Genomic DNA, 17,369 nt, shown 5'->3' with positions numbered 1-17,369 from the left:
GCTCCAGCCCTTCTTGCCCCTGGTCCCAAGAGACCAGCTTCGCGACTGCCCCATACACAGTGGTGAGCAGGACCAGGGCGACCTGGGTGCCTGCAGGAGGCAGGACCAAGAGGAGCAGTGTGATACGGCAAGGAGGGAAATGGCGGTCGCCTCGAAGGAGGCGGAGCAGATGTGAAAAGCCTGGGAGTAGGGGCCTCTAGATACTAGGATGGCTGGGGAGAGGAAGGTGGGTAGCAGGCCGGGACCTGGAGCAAATGTTGGGCAGGCGGAAGTAGGGAAGCAGGGCGGTGGCGGCGGGGGCACGGAAAGACGGAGCCTGGGTGGGAGGGCCAGATTTTGGAGGCTTAAGCCCCGGGTGGTTGTGCGGGTGCTGTGTTTATTGTTGCCCGACCGCACCCTCTGTATTTGCTTGGCAGGGAAATCCTGGGCGGTAGGAATTTGTGGCACCAGGTCAACCTTATGGAAGCCAAAGGGGACTTTCAGGCACAAGGTCAACCCCATGTATTCCTAAAGGGACTTTGAGGCACCAGGTCAACCCCATGGAAGCCAAAGGGGACTTTCAGGCACAGTGTCAACCCCATGTATTCCTAAGGGGTCTTTCAGGCACCAGGTCAACCCCATGGAAGCCAAAGGGGAGTTACAGGCAGAATGTCATCCCCATGTATTCCAAAGCTGACTTCCAGGCACCAGGTCAACCCCAATGACTCCTATGGGGACTTGCAGGCAGAATGTCAACCCCATGTATTCCTAAGGGGACTTTGAGGCACCAGGTCAACCCCATGGAAGCCAAAGGGGAGTTTCAGGCAGAATGTCACCCCCATGTATTCCAAAGCTGACTTCCAGGCACCAGGTCAACCCCAATGACTCCTATGGGGACTTGCAGGCAGAATGTCAACCCCATGTATTCCTAAGGGGACTTTGAGGCACCAGGTCAGCCCCATGGAAGCCAAAGGGGACTTTGAGTCACAATGTCAACCCCATGTATTCCTAAGGGGACGTCCAGGCACCAGGTCAACCCCATGGAAGCCAATGGGGACTTTCAGGCAGAATGTCAACCCCATGTATTCCTAAGGGGACTTGGAGGCACCAGGTCAACCCCATGGTAGCCAATGGGGACTTGCAGGCAGGATGTCAACCCCGTGTATTCCTAAGCGGTCTTTGAGGCACCAGGTCAACCCCATGGAAGCCAAAGGGCACTTTCAGTCCCAATGTCAACCCCTTGCATTCCTAAGGGGACTTTCAGGCACCAGGTCAACCCCATGGAAGCGAATGGGGACTTTCAGGCAGAATGTCAACCCCATGTATTCCTAAGGGGACTTTGAGCCACCAGGTCAGCCCCATGCAAGCCAATGGGGACTTGCAGGCACAATGTCAACCCCGTGTATTCCTAAGCGGACTTTGAGGCACCAGGTCAACCCCATGGAAGCCAAAGGGGACTTTCAGGCACAATGTCAACCCCGTGTATTCCTAAGGGGTCTTTCAGGCACCAGGTCAACCCCATGGAAGCCAAAGGGGAGTTTCAGGCAGAATGTCACCCCCCTGTATTCCAAAGGTGACTTCCAGGCACCAGATCAACCCCAATCACTCCTATGGGGACTTGCAGGCGGAATGTCAACCCCATGTATTCCTAAGGGGACTTTGAGGCACCAGGTCAACCCCATGGAAGCCAATGGGGACTTTCAGGCAGAATGTCAACCCCATGTGTTCCTAAGGGGACTTTCAGGCACCAGGTCTACCCCATGCACTGCTATGGGGACTTGCCAGCACAATGTCAACCCCATACATTGCTATGGGGACCTTGAGCCCCCAGGCCAACCTCATGCAAGCCTAAGGGGACCTTGAGGCTCTCGGTCAAGCCCGTGTAAGCTTATGGGGACTTCCAGGCACAATGTCATCCCCAGACATTGTTATGGGGCCTTTCGGGCACCAGCTCAACCCCATGCAAGTCTATGGGGACTTGTAGGCAGACAGTCAACCCTGTGCATTCCTATGGGGTCTTCCAGGCACCAGGTCAACCCCATGCAAGCCATTGGGGACTTCCAGGCACAATGTCAACCCCATGCATTCCTATGGGACCTTTCAGGCACCAGGTCAACCCCATGCAAGCCTCTGGCGTTTGAGGTCACGAGACCGATTCGCTCTCTCCGCTCCCTCCATTTTTGGCCAAATGCCCTCTCGGCCCATGGCGAGCAAGGGCCGGAAACGCATTGCAAGTCAAGGGCCCGTGCTGAGAGCGAGCCGCCCCCACCTCCCCGGCCCCGTCAGGAGAAGGCGGGCTGGCCAGCGCGCCGCAGGGCGTGGGGCCCCACCGGGCTGAGGGCCAGGTTCTGGCTCCAGCCTCTTTGGCAGCCTGGGCCCCAAAGCCCACGTTGCCACCTCCTCAGCCCCCACGCTCCAGGTTTGGGGGCTGAAGCTGTATTCCCGGATGTCTTGCCCAGGTAGGAGGACCCCTCGGGGCTGCGGTCACAGCTCTTGGCAGGCCGCCTTCTCCCAGGCCCTTCCTTTGCAGCCAGCCTCCCTGCTCTGCTGGCCTTTCCTGAGTAGCGGCCGCCACGTTCTCGGGCTCCTCCTAGACCCAGTCCCCCAAATCCTCCTGCGATCCTTCCCTCTCCCTCCCGCCTCCAACACAGACACAGGTGCTCAACCCCTTCTTTCTTTGGTCCCCAAACTAGGAGGCAGGGGGGAGGAAGATGCCTTCACGGCCTGGCAACCGCGTTGGCTTCCTTTGCTTGCGCTGTGGTGCCTGGTGCCCAGGTCACTCGGTCCCATTCCTGGCGGGCTCTTCTCTGCTTCTGAGCACCTTCTCCTCCCTTCCCTCCGAGGCCACAGCTGCCCCGGGGCTGCCGCAGCTGCCCCGCCCCCACTCCCTCGGCAGGACTGTCACTGGAGGAGAGCCCACCGGCCTTCCCTTGCAAAGTTCCGTGAGCACGCTCCCCACCGCCTTTGGGGAAGGAGGCCGGAGAGCCCCACTCTCAGGCATGTCAAGGACAAAGCCACTTGGAGGGGCGGGAAGCAGGTAGGGGAAGCAAAAGGCAAGCAGGGGGGAAACATAGCAGAGGCTGGTTTCGATCCATCGACCTCTGGGTTATGGGCCCAGCACGCTCCCGCTGCGCCACTCTGCTGGGGCTGGCAGGCTGCCGTTCTGCCCCGACACCCTCTTGCCTCTCTGACAGGAAGCCAGCACCTCGCACAGTGAGGAGCAGTGCTTCCTTTCTCCTCCTCCCAGCCCACGCCTTCCCGCAGGCTCCCCACGCAGGCCAAAACCCGAGCCAGCGCTCTTCCTGGTGGCCATGCAACCGCCCGCCACAGATACCTGCAGAGCCCAGGTGGAAGGGCGCCCCTTCCTTTCTTCTGCCCGCGCCCCTCTTCTGAGCCTCTGACAGCAGCCTTTGACAGCGGGTTCTGCCTCCAGGCAATATGTTTTCAGGATCTGGGACCACGGAGTAGGACTGTGCATCACTCCAGCACGGCGGTCCACTGGTGCCCACGAGTATTGTGCCTGACGGGAGAAATGCCCCAGGCTGCATCCTCAACAGGGCCAGCCCAGTCCTGAGCAGCCCGTAGCACCCTTCGCTTTGTGTGTGGCTGGGGGTGTGCCTCCTCTCTTCATGTTGAGCCCTGCCTCACTTTCCCTGGCCCCAGGGGGAAGTCGAATGGAGGTGGAGGGCTTTTGCTTCCTGTCTTTTCAGACCCATGACCTGAACAGAGCTGTTTGTTGCAAAAGACCAGCAGCTGGTGCCCCGAGCTCACAGGGCTGGTTCGCAGAGCTAACTGCCGCCCAATAATCCGGTTGGGTTCCTGTGGGGAAGGAGAGCGCCCCTGAGAGAGAGAATGGCAATCGCCTTCCGAGCTGGAGAGCTGCTATTGTTTTCCCGTCCGGGTCCCTTGCCCTAGACCTGGCCGACGGACCCCGGTGGGCCGGAGGTGAGGGCTCCCGGTGGTGGTGCGGGACCAGGGGGCTGAGCCAGCCGGGCCTTCTTAGCGCAGCCGGCAGCGCGTCAGTCTCATAATCTAGAGGTCCTGAGTTCGAGCCTCAGAGAAGGCAGGCTTGCCTCTTGCTGCCTGAGCCAGGCGCCTTGCCTGCCACCCGGGGCAGGCTCCAGTCGCCTAAGCTTGGCCCCCCGCTGCCTTTTCTTCCCGGTGCTGGCCAGGAGGCAGGCGCCTGGTGTGTCCGCGCGGGTGGCGCTGGCGATGCTCTTCCTGGGCCGGCTTTGCCCAAGGTAGCGCACACCATGAACGCTGAGGGCCATGCCCAGCCCGGTCACTAGTGGCAGCCCCAGTCCCTGCTTCTTTTCTGCTGGGCTGGTGCGGTGTCAGGTGCGGGAGGTGGCGGAGGAAAAGCAGCCAGGCCGAAGCAGGTGCTTGGGCGCCCCGCAGAGAAAGTGGCCCAGCCTGGGGGAGCGTGGCCGAGCGGTCCAAGGCGCTGGATTAAGGCTCCAGTCTCTGCGGGGGCGTGGGTTCGAATCCCACCGCTGCCACAGATTTTGCAGCGTGCAGGTGGCACTTGGGCCTCCCGAAGCTCCCCTTGCTACGGCCTTGTTCCCTCGCAGCTCGCCCTCTGCCCAAAGGTCCCCCTTAGGCTGCTGAAGCCTCGACTCTGCTCATTCTGCCCCTGCTTTCTGGAGCCCTTGCCCCCAAGTTGGGGGGGCTGCTCCAGCCCTTCTTGCCCCTGGTCCCAAGAGACCAGCTTCGCGACTGCCCCATACACAGTGGTGAGCAGGACCAGGGCGACCTGGGTGCCTGCAGGAGGCAGGACCAAGAGGAGCAGTGTGATACGGCAAGGAGGGAAATGGCGGTCGCCTCGAAGGAGGCGGAGCAGATGTGAAAAGCCTGGGAGTAGGGGCCTCTAGATACTAGGATGGCTGGGGAGAGGAAGGTGGGTAGCAGCCCGGGACCTGGAGCAAATGTTGGGCAGGCGGAAGTAGGGAAGCAGGGCGGTGGCGGCGGGGGCACGGAAAGACGGAGCCTGGGTGGGAGGGCCAGATTTTGGAGGCTTAAGCCCCGGGTGGTTGTGCGGGTGCTGTGTTTATTGTTGCCCGACCGCACCCTCTGTATTTGCTTGGCAGGGAAATCCTGGGCGGTAGGAATTTGTGGCACCAGGTCAACCTTATGGAAGCCAAAGGGGACTTTCAGGCACAAGGTCAACCCCATGTATTCCTAAAGGGACTTTGAGGCACCAGGTCAACCCCATGGAAGCCAAAGGGGACTTTCAGGCACAGTGTCAACCCCATGTATTCCTAAGGGGTCTTTCAGGCACCAGGTCAACCCCATGGAAGCCAAAGGGGAGTTACAGGCAGAATGTCATCCCCATGTATTCCAAAGCTGACTTCCAGGCACCAGGTCAACCCCAATGACTCCTATGGGGACTTGCAGGCAGAATGTCAACCCCATGTATTCCTAAGGGGACTTTGAGGCACCAGGTCAACCCCATGGAAGCCAAAGGGGAGTTTCAGGCAGAATGTCACCCCCATGTATTCCAAAGCTGACTTCCAGGCACCAGGTCAACCCCAATGACTCCTATGGGGACTTGCAGGCAGAATGTCAACCCCATGTATTCCTAAGGGGACTTTGAGGCACCAGGTCAGCCCCATGGAAGCCAAAGGGGACTTTGAGTCACAATGTCAACCCCATGTATTCCTAAGGGGACGTCCAGGCACCAGGTCAACCCCATGGAAGCCAATGGGGACTTTCAGGCAGAATGTCAACCCCATGTATTCCTAAGGGGACTTGGAGGCACCAGGTCAACCCCATGGTAGCCAATGGGGACTTGCAGGCAGGATGTCAACCCCGTGTATTCCTAAGCGGTCTTTGAGGCACCAGGTCAACCCCATGGAAGCCAAAGGGCACTTTCAGTCCCAATGTCAACCCCTTGCATTCCTAAGGGGACTTTCAGGCACCAGGTCAACCCCATGGAAGCCAATGGGGACTTTCAGGCAGAATGTCAACCCCATGTATTCCTAAGGGGACTTTGAGGCACCAGGTCAGCCCCATGCAAGCCAATGGGGACTTGCAGGCACAATGTCAACCCCGTGTATTCCTAAGCGGACTTTGAGGCACCAGGTCAACCCCATGGAAGCCAAAGGGGACTTTCAGGCACAATGTCAACCCCGTGTATTCCTAAGGGGTCTTTCAGGCACCAGGTCAACCCCATGGAAGCCAAAGGGGAGTTTCAGGCAGAATGTCACCCCCCTGTATTCCAAAGGTGACTTCCAGGCACCAGATCAACCCCAATCACTCCTATGGGGACTTGCAGGCGGAATGTCAACCCCATGTATTCCTAAGGGGACTTTGAGGCACCAGGTCAACCCCATGGAAGCCAATGGGGACTTTCAGGCAGAATGTCAACCCCATGTGTTCCTAAGGGGACTTTCAGGCACCAGGTCTACCCCATGCACTGCTATGGGGACTTGCCAGCACAATGTCAACCCCATACATTGCTATGGGGACCTTGAGCCCCCAGGCCAACCTCATGCAAGCCTAAGGGGACCTTGAGGCTCTCGGTCAAGCCCGTGTAAGCTTATGGGGACTTCCAGGCACAATGTCATCCCCAGACATTGTTATGGGGCCTTTCGGGCACCAGCTCAACCCCATGCAAGTCTATGGGGACTTGTAGGCAGACAGTCAACCCTGTGCATTCCTATGGGGTCTTCCAGGCACCAGGTCAACCCCATGCAAGCCATTGGGGACTTCCAGGCACAATGTCAACCCCATGCATTCCTATGGGACCTTTCAGGCACCAGGTCAACCCCATGCAAGCCTCTGGCGTTTGAGGTCACGAGACCGATTCGCTCTCTCCGCTCCCTCCATTTTTGGCCAAATGCCCTCTCGGCCCATGGCGAGCAAGGGCCGGAAACGCATTGCAAGTCAAGGGCCCGTGCTGAGAGCGAGCCGCCCCCACCTCCCCGGCCCCGTCAGGAGAAGGCGGGCTGGCCAGCGCGCCGCAGGGCGTGGGGCCCCACCGGGCTGAGGGCCAGGTTCTGGCTCCAGCCTCTTTGGCAGCCTGGGCCCCAAAGCCCACGTTGCCACCTCCTCAGCCCCCACGCTCCAGGTTTGGGGGCTGAAGCTGTATTCCCGGATGTCTTGCCCAGGTAGGAGGACCCCTCGGGGCTGCGGTCACAGCTCTTGGCAGGCCGCCTTCTCCCAGGCCCTTCCTTTGCAGCCAGCCTCCCTGCTCTGCTGGCCTTTCCTGAGTAGCGGCCGCCACGTTCTCGGGCTCCTCCTAGACCCAGTCCCCCAAATCCTCCTGCGATCCTTCCCTCTCCCTCCCGCCTCCAACACAGACACAGGTGCTCAACCCCTTCTTTCTTTGGTCCCCAAACTAGGAGGCAGGGGGGAGGAAGATGCCTTCACGGCCTGGCAACCGCGTTGGCTTCCTTTGCTTGCGCTGTGGTGCCTGGTGCCCAGGTCACTCGGTCCCATTCCTGGCGGGCTCTTCTCTGCTTCTGAGCACCTTCTCCTCCCTTCCCTCCGAGGCCACAGCTGCCCCGGGGCTGCCGCAGCTGCCCCGCCCCCACTCCCTCGGCAGGACTGTCACTGGAGGAGAGCCCACCGGCCTTCCCTTGCAAAGTTCCGTGAGCACGCTCCCCACCGCCTTTGGGGAAGGAGGCCGGAGAGCCCCACTCTCAGGCATGTCAAGGACAAAGCCACTTGGAGGGGCGGGAAGCAGGTAGGGGAAGCAAAAGGCAAGCAGGGGGGAAACATAGCAGAGGCTGGTTTCGATCCATCGACCTCTGGGTTATGGGCCCAGCACGCTCCCGCTGCGCCACTCTGCTGGGGCTGGCAGGCTGCCGTTCTGCCCCGACACCCTCTTGCCTCTCTGACAGGAAGCCAGCACCTCGCACAGTGAGGAGCAGTGCTTCCTTTCTCCTCCTCCCAGCCCACGCCTTCCCGCAGGCTCCCCACGCAGGCCAAAACCCGAGCCAGCGCTCTTCCTGGTGGCCATGCAACCGCCCGCCACAGATACCTGCAGAGCCCAGGTGGAAGGGCGCCCCTTCCTTTCTTCTGCCCGCGCCCCTCTTCTGAGCCTCTGACAGCAGCCTTTGACAGCGGGTTCTGCCTCCAGGCAATATGTTTTCAGGATCTGGGACCACGGAGTAGGACTGTGCATCACTCCAGCACGGCGGTCCACTGGTGCCCACGAGTATTGTGCCTGACGGGAGAAATGCCCCAGGCTGCATCCTCAACAGGGCCAGCCCAGTCCTGAGCAGCCCGTAGCACCCTTCGCGTTGTGTGTGGCTGGGGGTGTGCCTCCTCTCTTCATGTTGAGCCCTGCCTCACTTTCCCTGGCCCCAGGGGGAAGTCGAATGGAGGTGGAGGGCTTTTGCTTCCTGTCTTTTCAGACCCATGACCTGAACAGAGCTGTTTGTTGCAAAAGACCAGCAGCTGGTGCCCCGAGCTCACAGGGCTGGTTCGCAGAGCTAACTGCCGCCCAATAATCCGGTTGGGTTCCTGTGGGGAAGGAGAGCGCCCCTGAGAGAGAGAATGGCAATCGCCTTCCGAGCTGGAGAGCTGCTATTGTTTTCCCGTCCGGGTCCCTTGCCCTAGACCTGGCCGACGGACCCCGGTGGGCCGGAGGTGAGGGCTCCCGGTGGTGGTGCGGGACCAGGGGGCTGAGCCAGCCGGGCCTTCTTAGCGCAGCCGGCAGCGCGTCAGTCTCATAATCTGGAGGTCCTGAGTTCGAGCCTCAGAGAAGGCAGGCTTGCCTCTTGCTGCCTGAGCCAGGCGCCTTGCCTGCCACCCGGGGCAGGCTCCAGTCGCCTAAGCTTGGCCCCCCGCTGCCTTTTCTTCCCGGTGCTGGCCAGGAGGCAGGCGCCTGGTGTGTCCGCGCGGGTGGCGCTGGCGATGCTCTTCCTGGGCCGGCTTTGCCCAAGGTAGCGCACACCATGAACGCTGAGGGCCATGCCCAGCCCGGTCACTAGTGGCAGCCCCAGTCCCTGCTTCTTTTCTGCTGGGCTGGTGCGGTGTCAGGTGCGGGAGGTGGCGGAGGAAAAGCAGCCAGGCCGAAGCAGGTGCTTGGGCGCCCCGCAGAGAAAGTGGCCCAGCCTGGGGGAGCGTGGCCGAGCGGTCCAAGGCGCTGGATTAAGGCTCCAGTCTCTGCGGGGGCGTGGGTTCGAATCCCACCGCTGCCACAGATTTTGCAGCGTGCAGGTGGCACTTGGGCCTCCCGAAGCTCCCCTTGCTATGGCCTTGTTCCCTCGCAGCTCGCCCTCTGCCCAAAGGTCCTCCTTAGGCTGCTGAAGCCTCGACTCTGCTCATTCTGCCCCTGCTTTCTGGAGCCCTTGCCCCCAAGTTGGGGGGGCTGCTCCAGCCCTTCTTGCCCCTGGTCCCAAGAGACCAGCTTCGCGACTGCCCCATACACAGTGGTGAGCAGGACCAGGGCGACCTGGGTGCCTGCAGGAGGCAGGACCAAGAGGAGCAGTGTGATACGGGAAGGAGGGAAATGGCGGTCGCCTCGAAGGAGGCGGAGCAGATGTGAAAAGCCTGGGAGTAGGGGCCTCTAGATACTAGGATGGCTGGGGAGAGGAAGGTGGGTAGCAGGCCGGGACCTGGAGCAAATGTTGGGCAGGCGGAAGTAGGGAAGCAGGGCGGTGGCGGCGGGGGCACGGAAAGACGGAGCCTGGGTGGGAGGGCCAGATTTTGGAGGCTTAAGCCCCGGGTGGTTGTGCGGGTGCTGTGTTTATTGTTGCCCGACCGCACCCTCTGTATTTGCTTGGCAGGGAAATCCTGGGCGGTAGGAATTTGTGGCACCAGGTCAACCTTATGGAAGCCAAAGGGGACTTTCAGGCACAAGGTCAACCCCATGTATTCCTAAAGGGACTTTGAGGCACCAGGTCAACCCCATGGAAGCCAAAGGGGACTTTCAGGCACAGTGTCAACCCCATGTATTCCTAAGGGGTCTTTCAGGCACCAGGTCAACCCCATGGAAGCCAAAGGGGAGTTACAGGCAGAATGTCATCCCCATGTATTCCAAAGCTGACTTCCAGGCACCAGGTCAACCCCAATGACTCCTATGGGGACTTGCAGGCAGAATGTCAACCCCATGTATTCCTAAGGGGACTTTGAGGCACCAGGTCAACCCCATGGAAGCCAAAGGGGAGTTTCAGGCAGAATGTCACCCCCATGTATTCCAAAGCTGACTTCCAGGCACCAGGTCAACCCCAATGACTCCTATGGGGACTTGCAGGCAGAATGTCAACCCCATGTATTCCTAAGGGGACTTTGAGGCACCAGGTCAGCCCCATGGAAGCCAAAGGGGACTTTGAGTCACAATGTCAACCCCATGTATTCCTAAGGGGACGTCCAGGCACCAGGTCAACCCCATGGAAGCCAATGGGGACTTTCAGGCAGAATGTCAACCCCATGTATTCCTAAGGGGACTTGGAGGCACCAGGTCAACCCCATGGTAGCCAATGGGGACTTGCAGGCAGGATGTCAACCCCGTGTATTCCTAAGCGGTCTTTGAGGCACCAGGTCAACCCCATGGAAGCCAAAGGGCACTTTCAGTCCCAATGTCAACCCCTTGCATTCCTAAGGGGACTTTCAGGCACCAGGTCAACCCCATGGAAGCCAATGGGGACTTTCAGGCAGAATGTCAACCCCATGTATTCCTAAGGGGACTTTGAGGCACCAGGTCAGCCCCATGCAAGCCAATGGGGACTTGCAGGCACAATGTCAACCCCGTGTATTCCTAAGCGGACTTTGAGGCACCAGGTCAACCCCATGGAAGCCAAAGGGGACTTTCAGGCACAATGTCAACCCCGTGTATTCCTAAGGGGTCTTTCAGGCACCAGGTCAACCCCATGGAAGCCAAAGGGGAGTTTCAGGCAGAATGTCACCCCCCTGTATTCCAAAGGTGACTTCCAGGCACCAGATCAACCCCAATCACTCCTATGGGGACTTGCAGGCGGAATGTCAACCCCATGTATTCCTAAGGGGACTTTGAGGCACCAGGTCAACCCCATGGAAGCCAATGGGGACTTTCAGGCAGAATGTCAACCCCATGTGTTCCTAAGGGGACTTTCAGGCAAAGGTCTACCCCATGCACTGCTATGGGGACTTGCCAGCACAATGTCAACCCCATACATTGCTATGGGGACCTTGAGCCCCCAGGCCAACCTCATGCAAGCCTAAGGGGACCTTGAGGCTCTCGGTCAAGCCCGTGTAAGCTTATGGGGACTTCCAGGCACAATGTCATCCCCAGACATTGTTATGGGGCCTTTCGGGCACCAGCTCAACCCCATGCAAGTCTATGGGGACTTGTAGGCAGACAGTCAACCCTGTGCATTCCTATGGGGTCTTCCAGGCACCAGGTCAACCCCATGCAAGCCATTGGGGACTTCCAGGCACAATGTCAACCCCATGCATTCCTATGGGACCTTTCAGGCACCAGGTCAACCCCATGCAAGCCTCTGGCGTTTGAGGTCACGAGACCGATTCGCTCTCTCCGCTCCCTCCATTTTTGGCCAAATGCCCTCTCGGCCCATGGCGAGCAAGGGCCGGAAACGCATTGCAAGTCAAGGGCCCGTGCTGAGAGCGAGCCGCCCCCACCTCCCCGGCCCCGTCAGGAGAAGGCGGGCTGGCCAGCGCGCCGCAGGGCGTGGGGCCCCACCGGGCTGAGGGCCAGGTTCTGGCTCCAGCCTCTTTGGCAGCCTGGGCCCCAAAGCCCACGTTGCCACCTCCTCAGCCCCCACGCTCCAGGTTTGGGGGCTGAAGCTGTATTCCCGGATGTCTTGCCCAGGTAGGAGGACCCCTCGGGGCTGCGGTCACAGCTCTTGGCAGGCCGCCTTCTCCCAGGCCCTTCCTTTGCAGCCAGCCTCCCTGCTCTGCTGGCCTTTCCTGAGTAGCGGCCGCCACGTTCTCGGGCTCCTCCTAGACCCAGTCCCCCAAATCCTCCTGCGATCCTTCCCTCTCCCTCCCGCCTCCAACACAGACACAGGTGCTCAACCCCTTCTTTCTTTGGTCCCCAAACTAGGAGGCAGGGGGGAGGAAGATGCCTTCACGGCCTGGCAACCGCGTTGGCTTCCTTTGCTTGCGCTGTGGTGCCTGGTGCCCAGGTCACTCGGTCCCATTCCTGGCGGGCTCTTCTCTGCTTCTGAGCACCTTCTCCTCCCTTCCCTCCGAGGCCACAGCTGCCCCGGGGCTGCCGCAGCTGCCCCGCCCCCACTCCCTCGGCAGGACTGTCACTGGAGGAGAGCCCACCGGCCTTCCCTTGCAAAGTTCCGTGAGCACGCTCCCCACCGCCTTTGGGGAAGGAGGCCGGAGAGCCCCACTCTCAGGCATGTCAAGGACAAAGCCACTTGGAGGGGCGGGAAGCAGGTAGGGGAAGCAAAAGGCAAGCAGGGGGGAAACATAGCAGAGGCTGGTTTCGATCCATCGACCTCTGGGTTATGGGCCCAGCACGCTCCCGCTGCGCCACTCTGCTGGGGCTGGCAGGCTGCCGTTCTGCCCCGACACCCTCTTGCCTCTCTGACAGGAAGCCAGCACCTCGCACAGTGAGGAGCAGTGCTTCCTTTCTCCTCCTCCCAGCCCACGCCTTCCCGCAGGCTCCCCACGCAGGCCAAAACCCGAGCCAGCGCTCTTCCTGGTGGCCATGCAACCGCCCGCCACAGATACCTGCAGAGCCCAGGTGGAAGGGCGCCCCTTCCTTTCTTCTGCCCGCGCCCCTCTTCTGAGCCTCTGACAGCAGCCTTTGACAGCGGGTTCTGCCTCCAGGCAATATGTTTTCAGGATCTGGGACCACGGAGTAGGACTGTGCATCACTCCAGCACGGCGGTCCACTGGTGCCCACGAGTATTGTGCCTGACGGGAGAAATGCCCCAGGCTGCATCCTCAACAGGGCCAGCCCAGTCCTGAGCAGCCCGTAGCACCCTTCGCGTTGTGTGTGGCTGGGGGTGTGCCTCCTCTCTTCATGTTGAGCCCTGCCTCACTTTCCCTGGCCCCAGGGGGAAGTCGAATGGAGGTGGAGGGCTTTTGCTTCCTGTCTTTTCAGACCCATGACCTGAACAGAGCTGTTTGTTGCAAAAGACCAGCAGCTGGTGCCCCGAGCTCACAGGGCTGGTTCGCAGAGCTAACTGCCGCCCAATAATCCGGTTGGGTTCCTGTGGGGAAGGAGAGCGCCCCTGAGAGAGAGAATGGCAATCGCCTTCCGAGCTGGAGAGCTGCTATTGTTTTCCCGTCCGGGTCCCTTGCCCTAGACCTGGCCGACGGACCCCGGTGGGCCGGAGGTGAGGGCTCCCGGTGGTGGTGCGGGACCAGGGGGCTGAGCCAGCCGGGCCTTCTTAGCGCAGCCGGCAGCGCGTCAGTCTCATAATCTGGAGGTCCTGAGTTCGAGCCTCAGAGAAGGCAGGCTTGCCTCTTGCTGCCTGAGCCAGGCGCCTTGCCTGCCACCCGGGGCAGGCTCCAGTCGCCTAAGCTTGGCCCCCCGCTGCCTTTTCTTCCCGGTGCTGGCCAGGAGGCAGGCGCCTGGTGTGTCCGCGCGGGTGGCGCTGGCGATGCTCTTCCTGGGCCGGCTTTGCCCAAGGTAGCGCACACCATGAACGCTGAGGGCCATGCCCAGCCCGGTCACTAGTGGCAGCCCCAGTCCCTGCTTCTTTTCTGCTGGGCTGGTGCGGTGTCAGGTGCGGGAGGTGGCGGAGGAAAAGCAGCCAGGCCGAAGCAGGTGCTTGGGCGCCCCGCAGAGAAAGTGGCCCAGCCTGGGGGAGCGTGGCCGAGCGGTCCAAGGCGCTGGATTAAGGCTCCAGTCTCTGCGGGGGCGTGGGTTCGAATCCCACCGCTGAAACAGATTTTGCAGCGTGCAGGTGGCACTTGGGCCTCCCGAAGCTCCCCTTGCTATGGCCTTGTTCCCTCGCAGCTCGCGCTCTGCCCAAAGGTCCTCCTTAGGCTGCTGAAGCCTCGACTCTGCTCATTCTGCCCCTGCTTTCTGGAGCCCTTGCCCCCAAGTTGGGGGGGCTGCTCCAGCCCTTCTTGCCCCTGGTCCCAAGAGACCAGCTTCGCGACTGCCCCATACACAGTGGTGAGCAGGACCAGGGCGACCTGGGTGCCTGCAGGAGGCAGGACCAAGAGGAGCAGTGTGATACGGCAAGGAGGGAAATGGCGGTCGCCTCGAAGGAGGCGGAGCAGATGTGAAAAGCCTGGGAGTAGGGGCCTCTAGATACTAGGATGGCTGGGGAGAGGAAGGTGGGTAGCAGGCCGGGACCTGGAGCAAATGTTGGGCAGGCGGAAGTAGGGAAGCAGGGCGGTGGCGGCGGGGGCACGGAAAGACGGAGCCTGGGTGGGAGGGCCAGATTTTGGAGGCTTAAGCCCCGGGTGGTTGTGCGGGTGCTGTGTTTATTGTTGCCCGACCGCACCCTCTGTATTTGCTTGGCAGGGAAATCCTGGGCGGTAGGAATTTGTGGCACCAGGTCAACCTTATGGAAGCCAAAGGGGACTTTCAGGCACAAGGTCAACCCCATGTATTCCTAAAGGGACTTTGAGGCACCAGGTCAACCCCATGGAAGCCAAAGGGGACTTTCAGGCACAGTGTCAACCCCATGTATTCCTAAGGGGTCTTTCAGGCACCAGGTCAACCCCATGGAAGCCAAAGGGGAGTTACAGGCAGAATGTCATCCCCATGTATTCCAAAGCTGACTTCCAGGCACCAGGTCAACCCCAATGACTCCTATGGGGACTTGCAGGCAGAATGTCAACCCCATGTATTCCTAAGGGGACTTTGAGGCACCAGGTCAACCCCATGGAAGCCAAAGGGGAGTTTCAGGCAGAATGTCACCCCCATGTATTCCAAAGCTGACTTCCAGGCACCAGGTCAACCCCAATGACTCCTATGGGGACTTGCAGGCAGAATGTCAACCCCATGTATTCCTAAGGGGACTTTGAGGCACCAGGTCAGCCCCATGGAAGCCAAAGGGGACTTTGAGTCACAATGTCAACCCCATGTATTCCTAAGGGGACGTCCAGGCACCAGGTCAACCCCATGGAAGCCAATGGGGACTTTCAGGCAGAATGTCAACCCCATGTATTCCTAAGGGGACTTGGAGGCACCAGGTCAACCCCATGGTAGCCAATGGGGACTTGCAGGCAGGATGTCAACCCCGTGTATTCCTAAGCGGTCTTTGAGGCACCAGGTCAACCCCATGGAAGCCAAAGGGCACTTTCAGTCCCAATGTCAACCCCTTGCATTCCTAAGGGGACTTTCAGGCACCAGGTCAACCCCATGGAAGCCAATGGGGACTTTCAGGCAGAATGTCAACCCCATGTATTCCTAAGGGGACTTTGAGGCACCAGGTCAGCCCCATGCAAGCCAATGGGGACTTGCAGGCACAATGTCAACCCCGTGTATTCCTAAGCGGACTTTGAGGCACCAGGTCAACCCCATGGAAGCCAAAGGGGACTTTCAGGCACAATGTCAACCCCGTGTATTCCTAAGGGGTCTTTCAGGCACCAGGTCAACCCCATGGAAGCCAAAGGGGAGTTTCAGGCAGAATGTCACCCCCCTGTATTCCAAAGGTGACTTCCAGGCACCAGATCAACCCCAATCACTCCTATGGGGACTTGCAGGCGGAATGTCAACCCCATGTATTCCTAAGGGGACTTTGAGGCACCAGGTCAACCCCATGGAAGCCAATGGGGACTTTCAGGCAGAATGTCAACCCCATGTGTTCCTAAGGGGACTTTCAGGCACCAGGTCTACCCCATGCACTGCTATGGGGACTTGCCAGCACAATGTCAACCCCATACATTGCTATGGGGACCTTGAGCCCCCAGGCCAACCTCATGCAAGCCTAAGGGGACCTTGAGGCTCTCGGTCAAGCCCGTGTAAGCTTATGGGGACTTCCAGGCACAATGTCATCCCCAGACATTGTTATGGGGCCTTTCGGGCACCAGCTCAACCCCATGCAAGTCTATGGGGACTTGTAGGCAGACAGTCAACCCTGTGCATTCCTATGGGGTCTTCCAGGCACCAGGTCAACCCCATGCAAGCCATTGGGGACTTCCAGGCACAATGTCAACCCCATGCATTCCTATGGGACCTTTCAGGCACCAGGTCAACCCCATGCAAGCCTCTGGCGTTTGAGGTCACGAGACCGATTCGCTCTCTCCGCTCCCTCCATTTTTGGCCAAATGCCCTCTCGGCCCATGGCGAGCAAGGGCCGGAAACGCATTGCAAGTCAAGGGCCCGTGCTGAGAGCGAGCCGCCCCCACCTCCCCGGCCCCGTCAGGAGAAGGCGGGCTGGCCAGCGCGCCGCAGGGCGTGGGGCCCCACCGGGCTGAGGGCCAGGTTCTGGCTCCAGCCTCTTTGGCAGCCTGGGCCCCAAAGCCCACGTTGCCACCTCCTCAGCCCCCACGCTCCAGGTTTGGGGGCTGAAGCTGTATTCCCGGATGTCTTGCCCAGGTAGGAGGACCCCTCGGGGCTGCGGTCACAGCTCTTGGCAGGCCGCCTTCTCCCAGGCCCTTCCTTTGCAGCCAGCCTCCCTGCTCTGCTGGCCTTTCCTGAGTAGCGGCCGCCACGTTCTCGGGCTCCTCCTAGACCCAGTCCCCCAAATCCTCCTGCGATCCTTCCCTCTCCCTCCCGCCTCCAACACAGACACAGGTGCTCAACCCCTTCTTTCTTTGGTCCCCAAACTAGGAGGCAGGGGGGAGGAAGATGCCTTCACGGCCTGGCAACCGCGTTGGCTTCCTTTGCTTGCGCTGTGGTGCCTGGTGCCCAGGTCACTCGGTCCCATTCCTGGCGGGCTCTTCTCTGCTTCTGAGCACCTTCTCCTCCCTTCCCTCCGAGGCCACAGCTGCCCCGGGGCTGCCGCAGCTGCCCCGCCCCCACTCCCTCGGCAGGACTGTCACTGGAGGAGAGCCCACCGGCCTTCCCTTGCAAAGTTCCGTGAGCACGCTCCCCACCGCCTTTGGGGAAGGAGGCCGGAGAGCCCCACTCTCAGGCATGTCAAGGACAAAGCCACTTGGAGGGGCGGGAAGCAGGTAGGGGAAGCAAAAGGCAAGCAGGGGGGAAACATAGCAGAGGATGGTTTCGATCCATCGACCTCTGGGTTATGGGCCCAGCACGCTCCCGCTGCGCCACTCTGCTGGGGCTGGCAGGCTGCCGTTCTGCCCCGACACCCTCTTGCCTCTCTGACAGGAAGCCAGCACCTCGCACAGTGAGGAGCAGTGCTTCCTTTCTCCTCCTCCCAGCCCACGCCTTCCCGCAGGCTCCCCACGCAGGCCAAAACCCGAGCCAGCGCTCTTCCTGGTGGCCATGCAACCGCCCGCCACAGATACCTGCAGAGCCCAGGTGGAAGGGCGCCCCTTCCTTTCTTCTGCCCGCGCCCCTCTTCTGAGCCTCTGACAGCAGCCTTTGACAGCGGGTTCTGCCTCCAGGCAATATG

The 17,369-nt window shown here is 60.5% G+C and overlaps 4 non-coding genes across 4 annotated transcripts; all 4 read left to right on the top strand.

The window, feature by feature from the left end:
- Positions 1-4,396: 4,396 nt before the first annotated feature.
- On the top strand, positions 4,397-4,478 carry TRNAL-AAG (transfer RNA leucine (anticodon AAG)). The gene has a single exon. It is a non-coding gene; the product is annotated as a tRNA-Leu (tRNA).
- A 4,144-nt stretch (positions 4,479-8,622) lies between these two features.
- Positions 8,623-8,695, top strand: TRNAM-CAU (transfer RNA methionine (anticodon CAU)). Its single transcript has one exon. It is a non-coding gene; the product is annotated as a tRNA-Met (tRNA).
- Positions 8,696-9,046: 351 nt separating this feature from the next.
- Positions 9,047-9,128, top strand: TRNAL-AAG (transfer RNA leucine (anticodon AAG)). The gene has a single exon. It is a non-coding gene; the product is annotated as a tRNA-Leu (tRNA).
- A 4,143-nt stretch (positions 9,129-13,271) lies between these two features.
- TRNAM-CAU (transfer RNA methionine (anticodon CAU)) lies at positions 13,272-13,344 on the top strand. The gene has a single exon. It is a non-coding gene; the product is annotated as a tRNA-Met (tRNA).
- The last annotated feature ends 4,025 nt before the right edge of the window (positions 13,345-17,369 follow it).

This window comes from Alligator mississippiensis, chromosome 4, assembly GCF_030867095.1.
Source record: "Alligator mississippiensis isolate rAllMis1 chromosome 4, rAllMis1, whole genome shotgun sequence".
Lineage (NCBI taxonomy): Eukaryota > Metazoa > Chordata > Crocodylia > Alligatoridae > Alligator > Alligator mississippiensis.
This window is presented reverse-complemented; position numbering and strand designations above follow the sequence as displayed.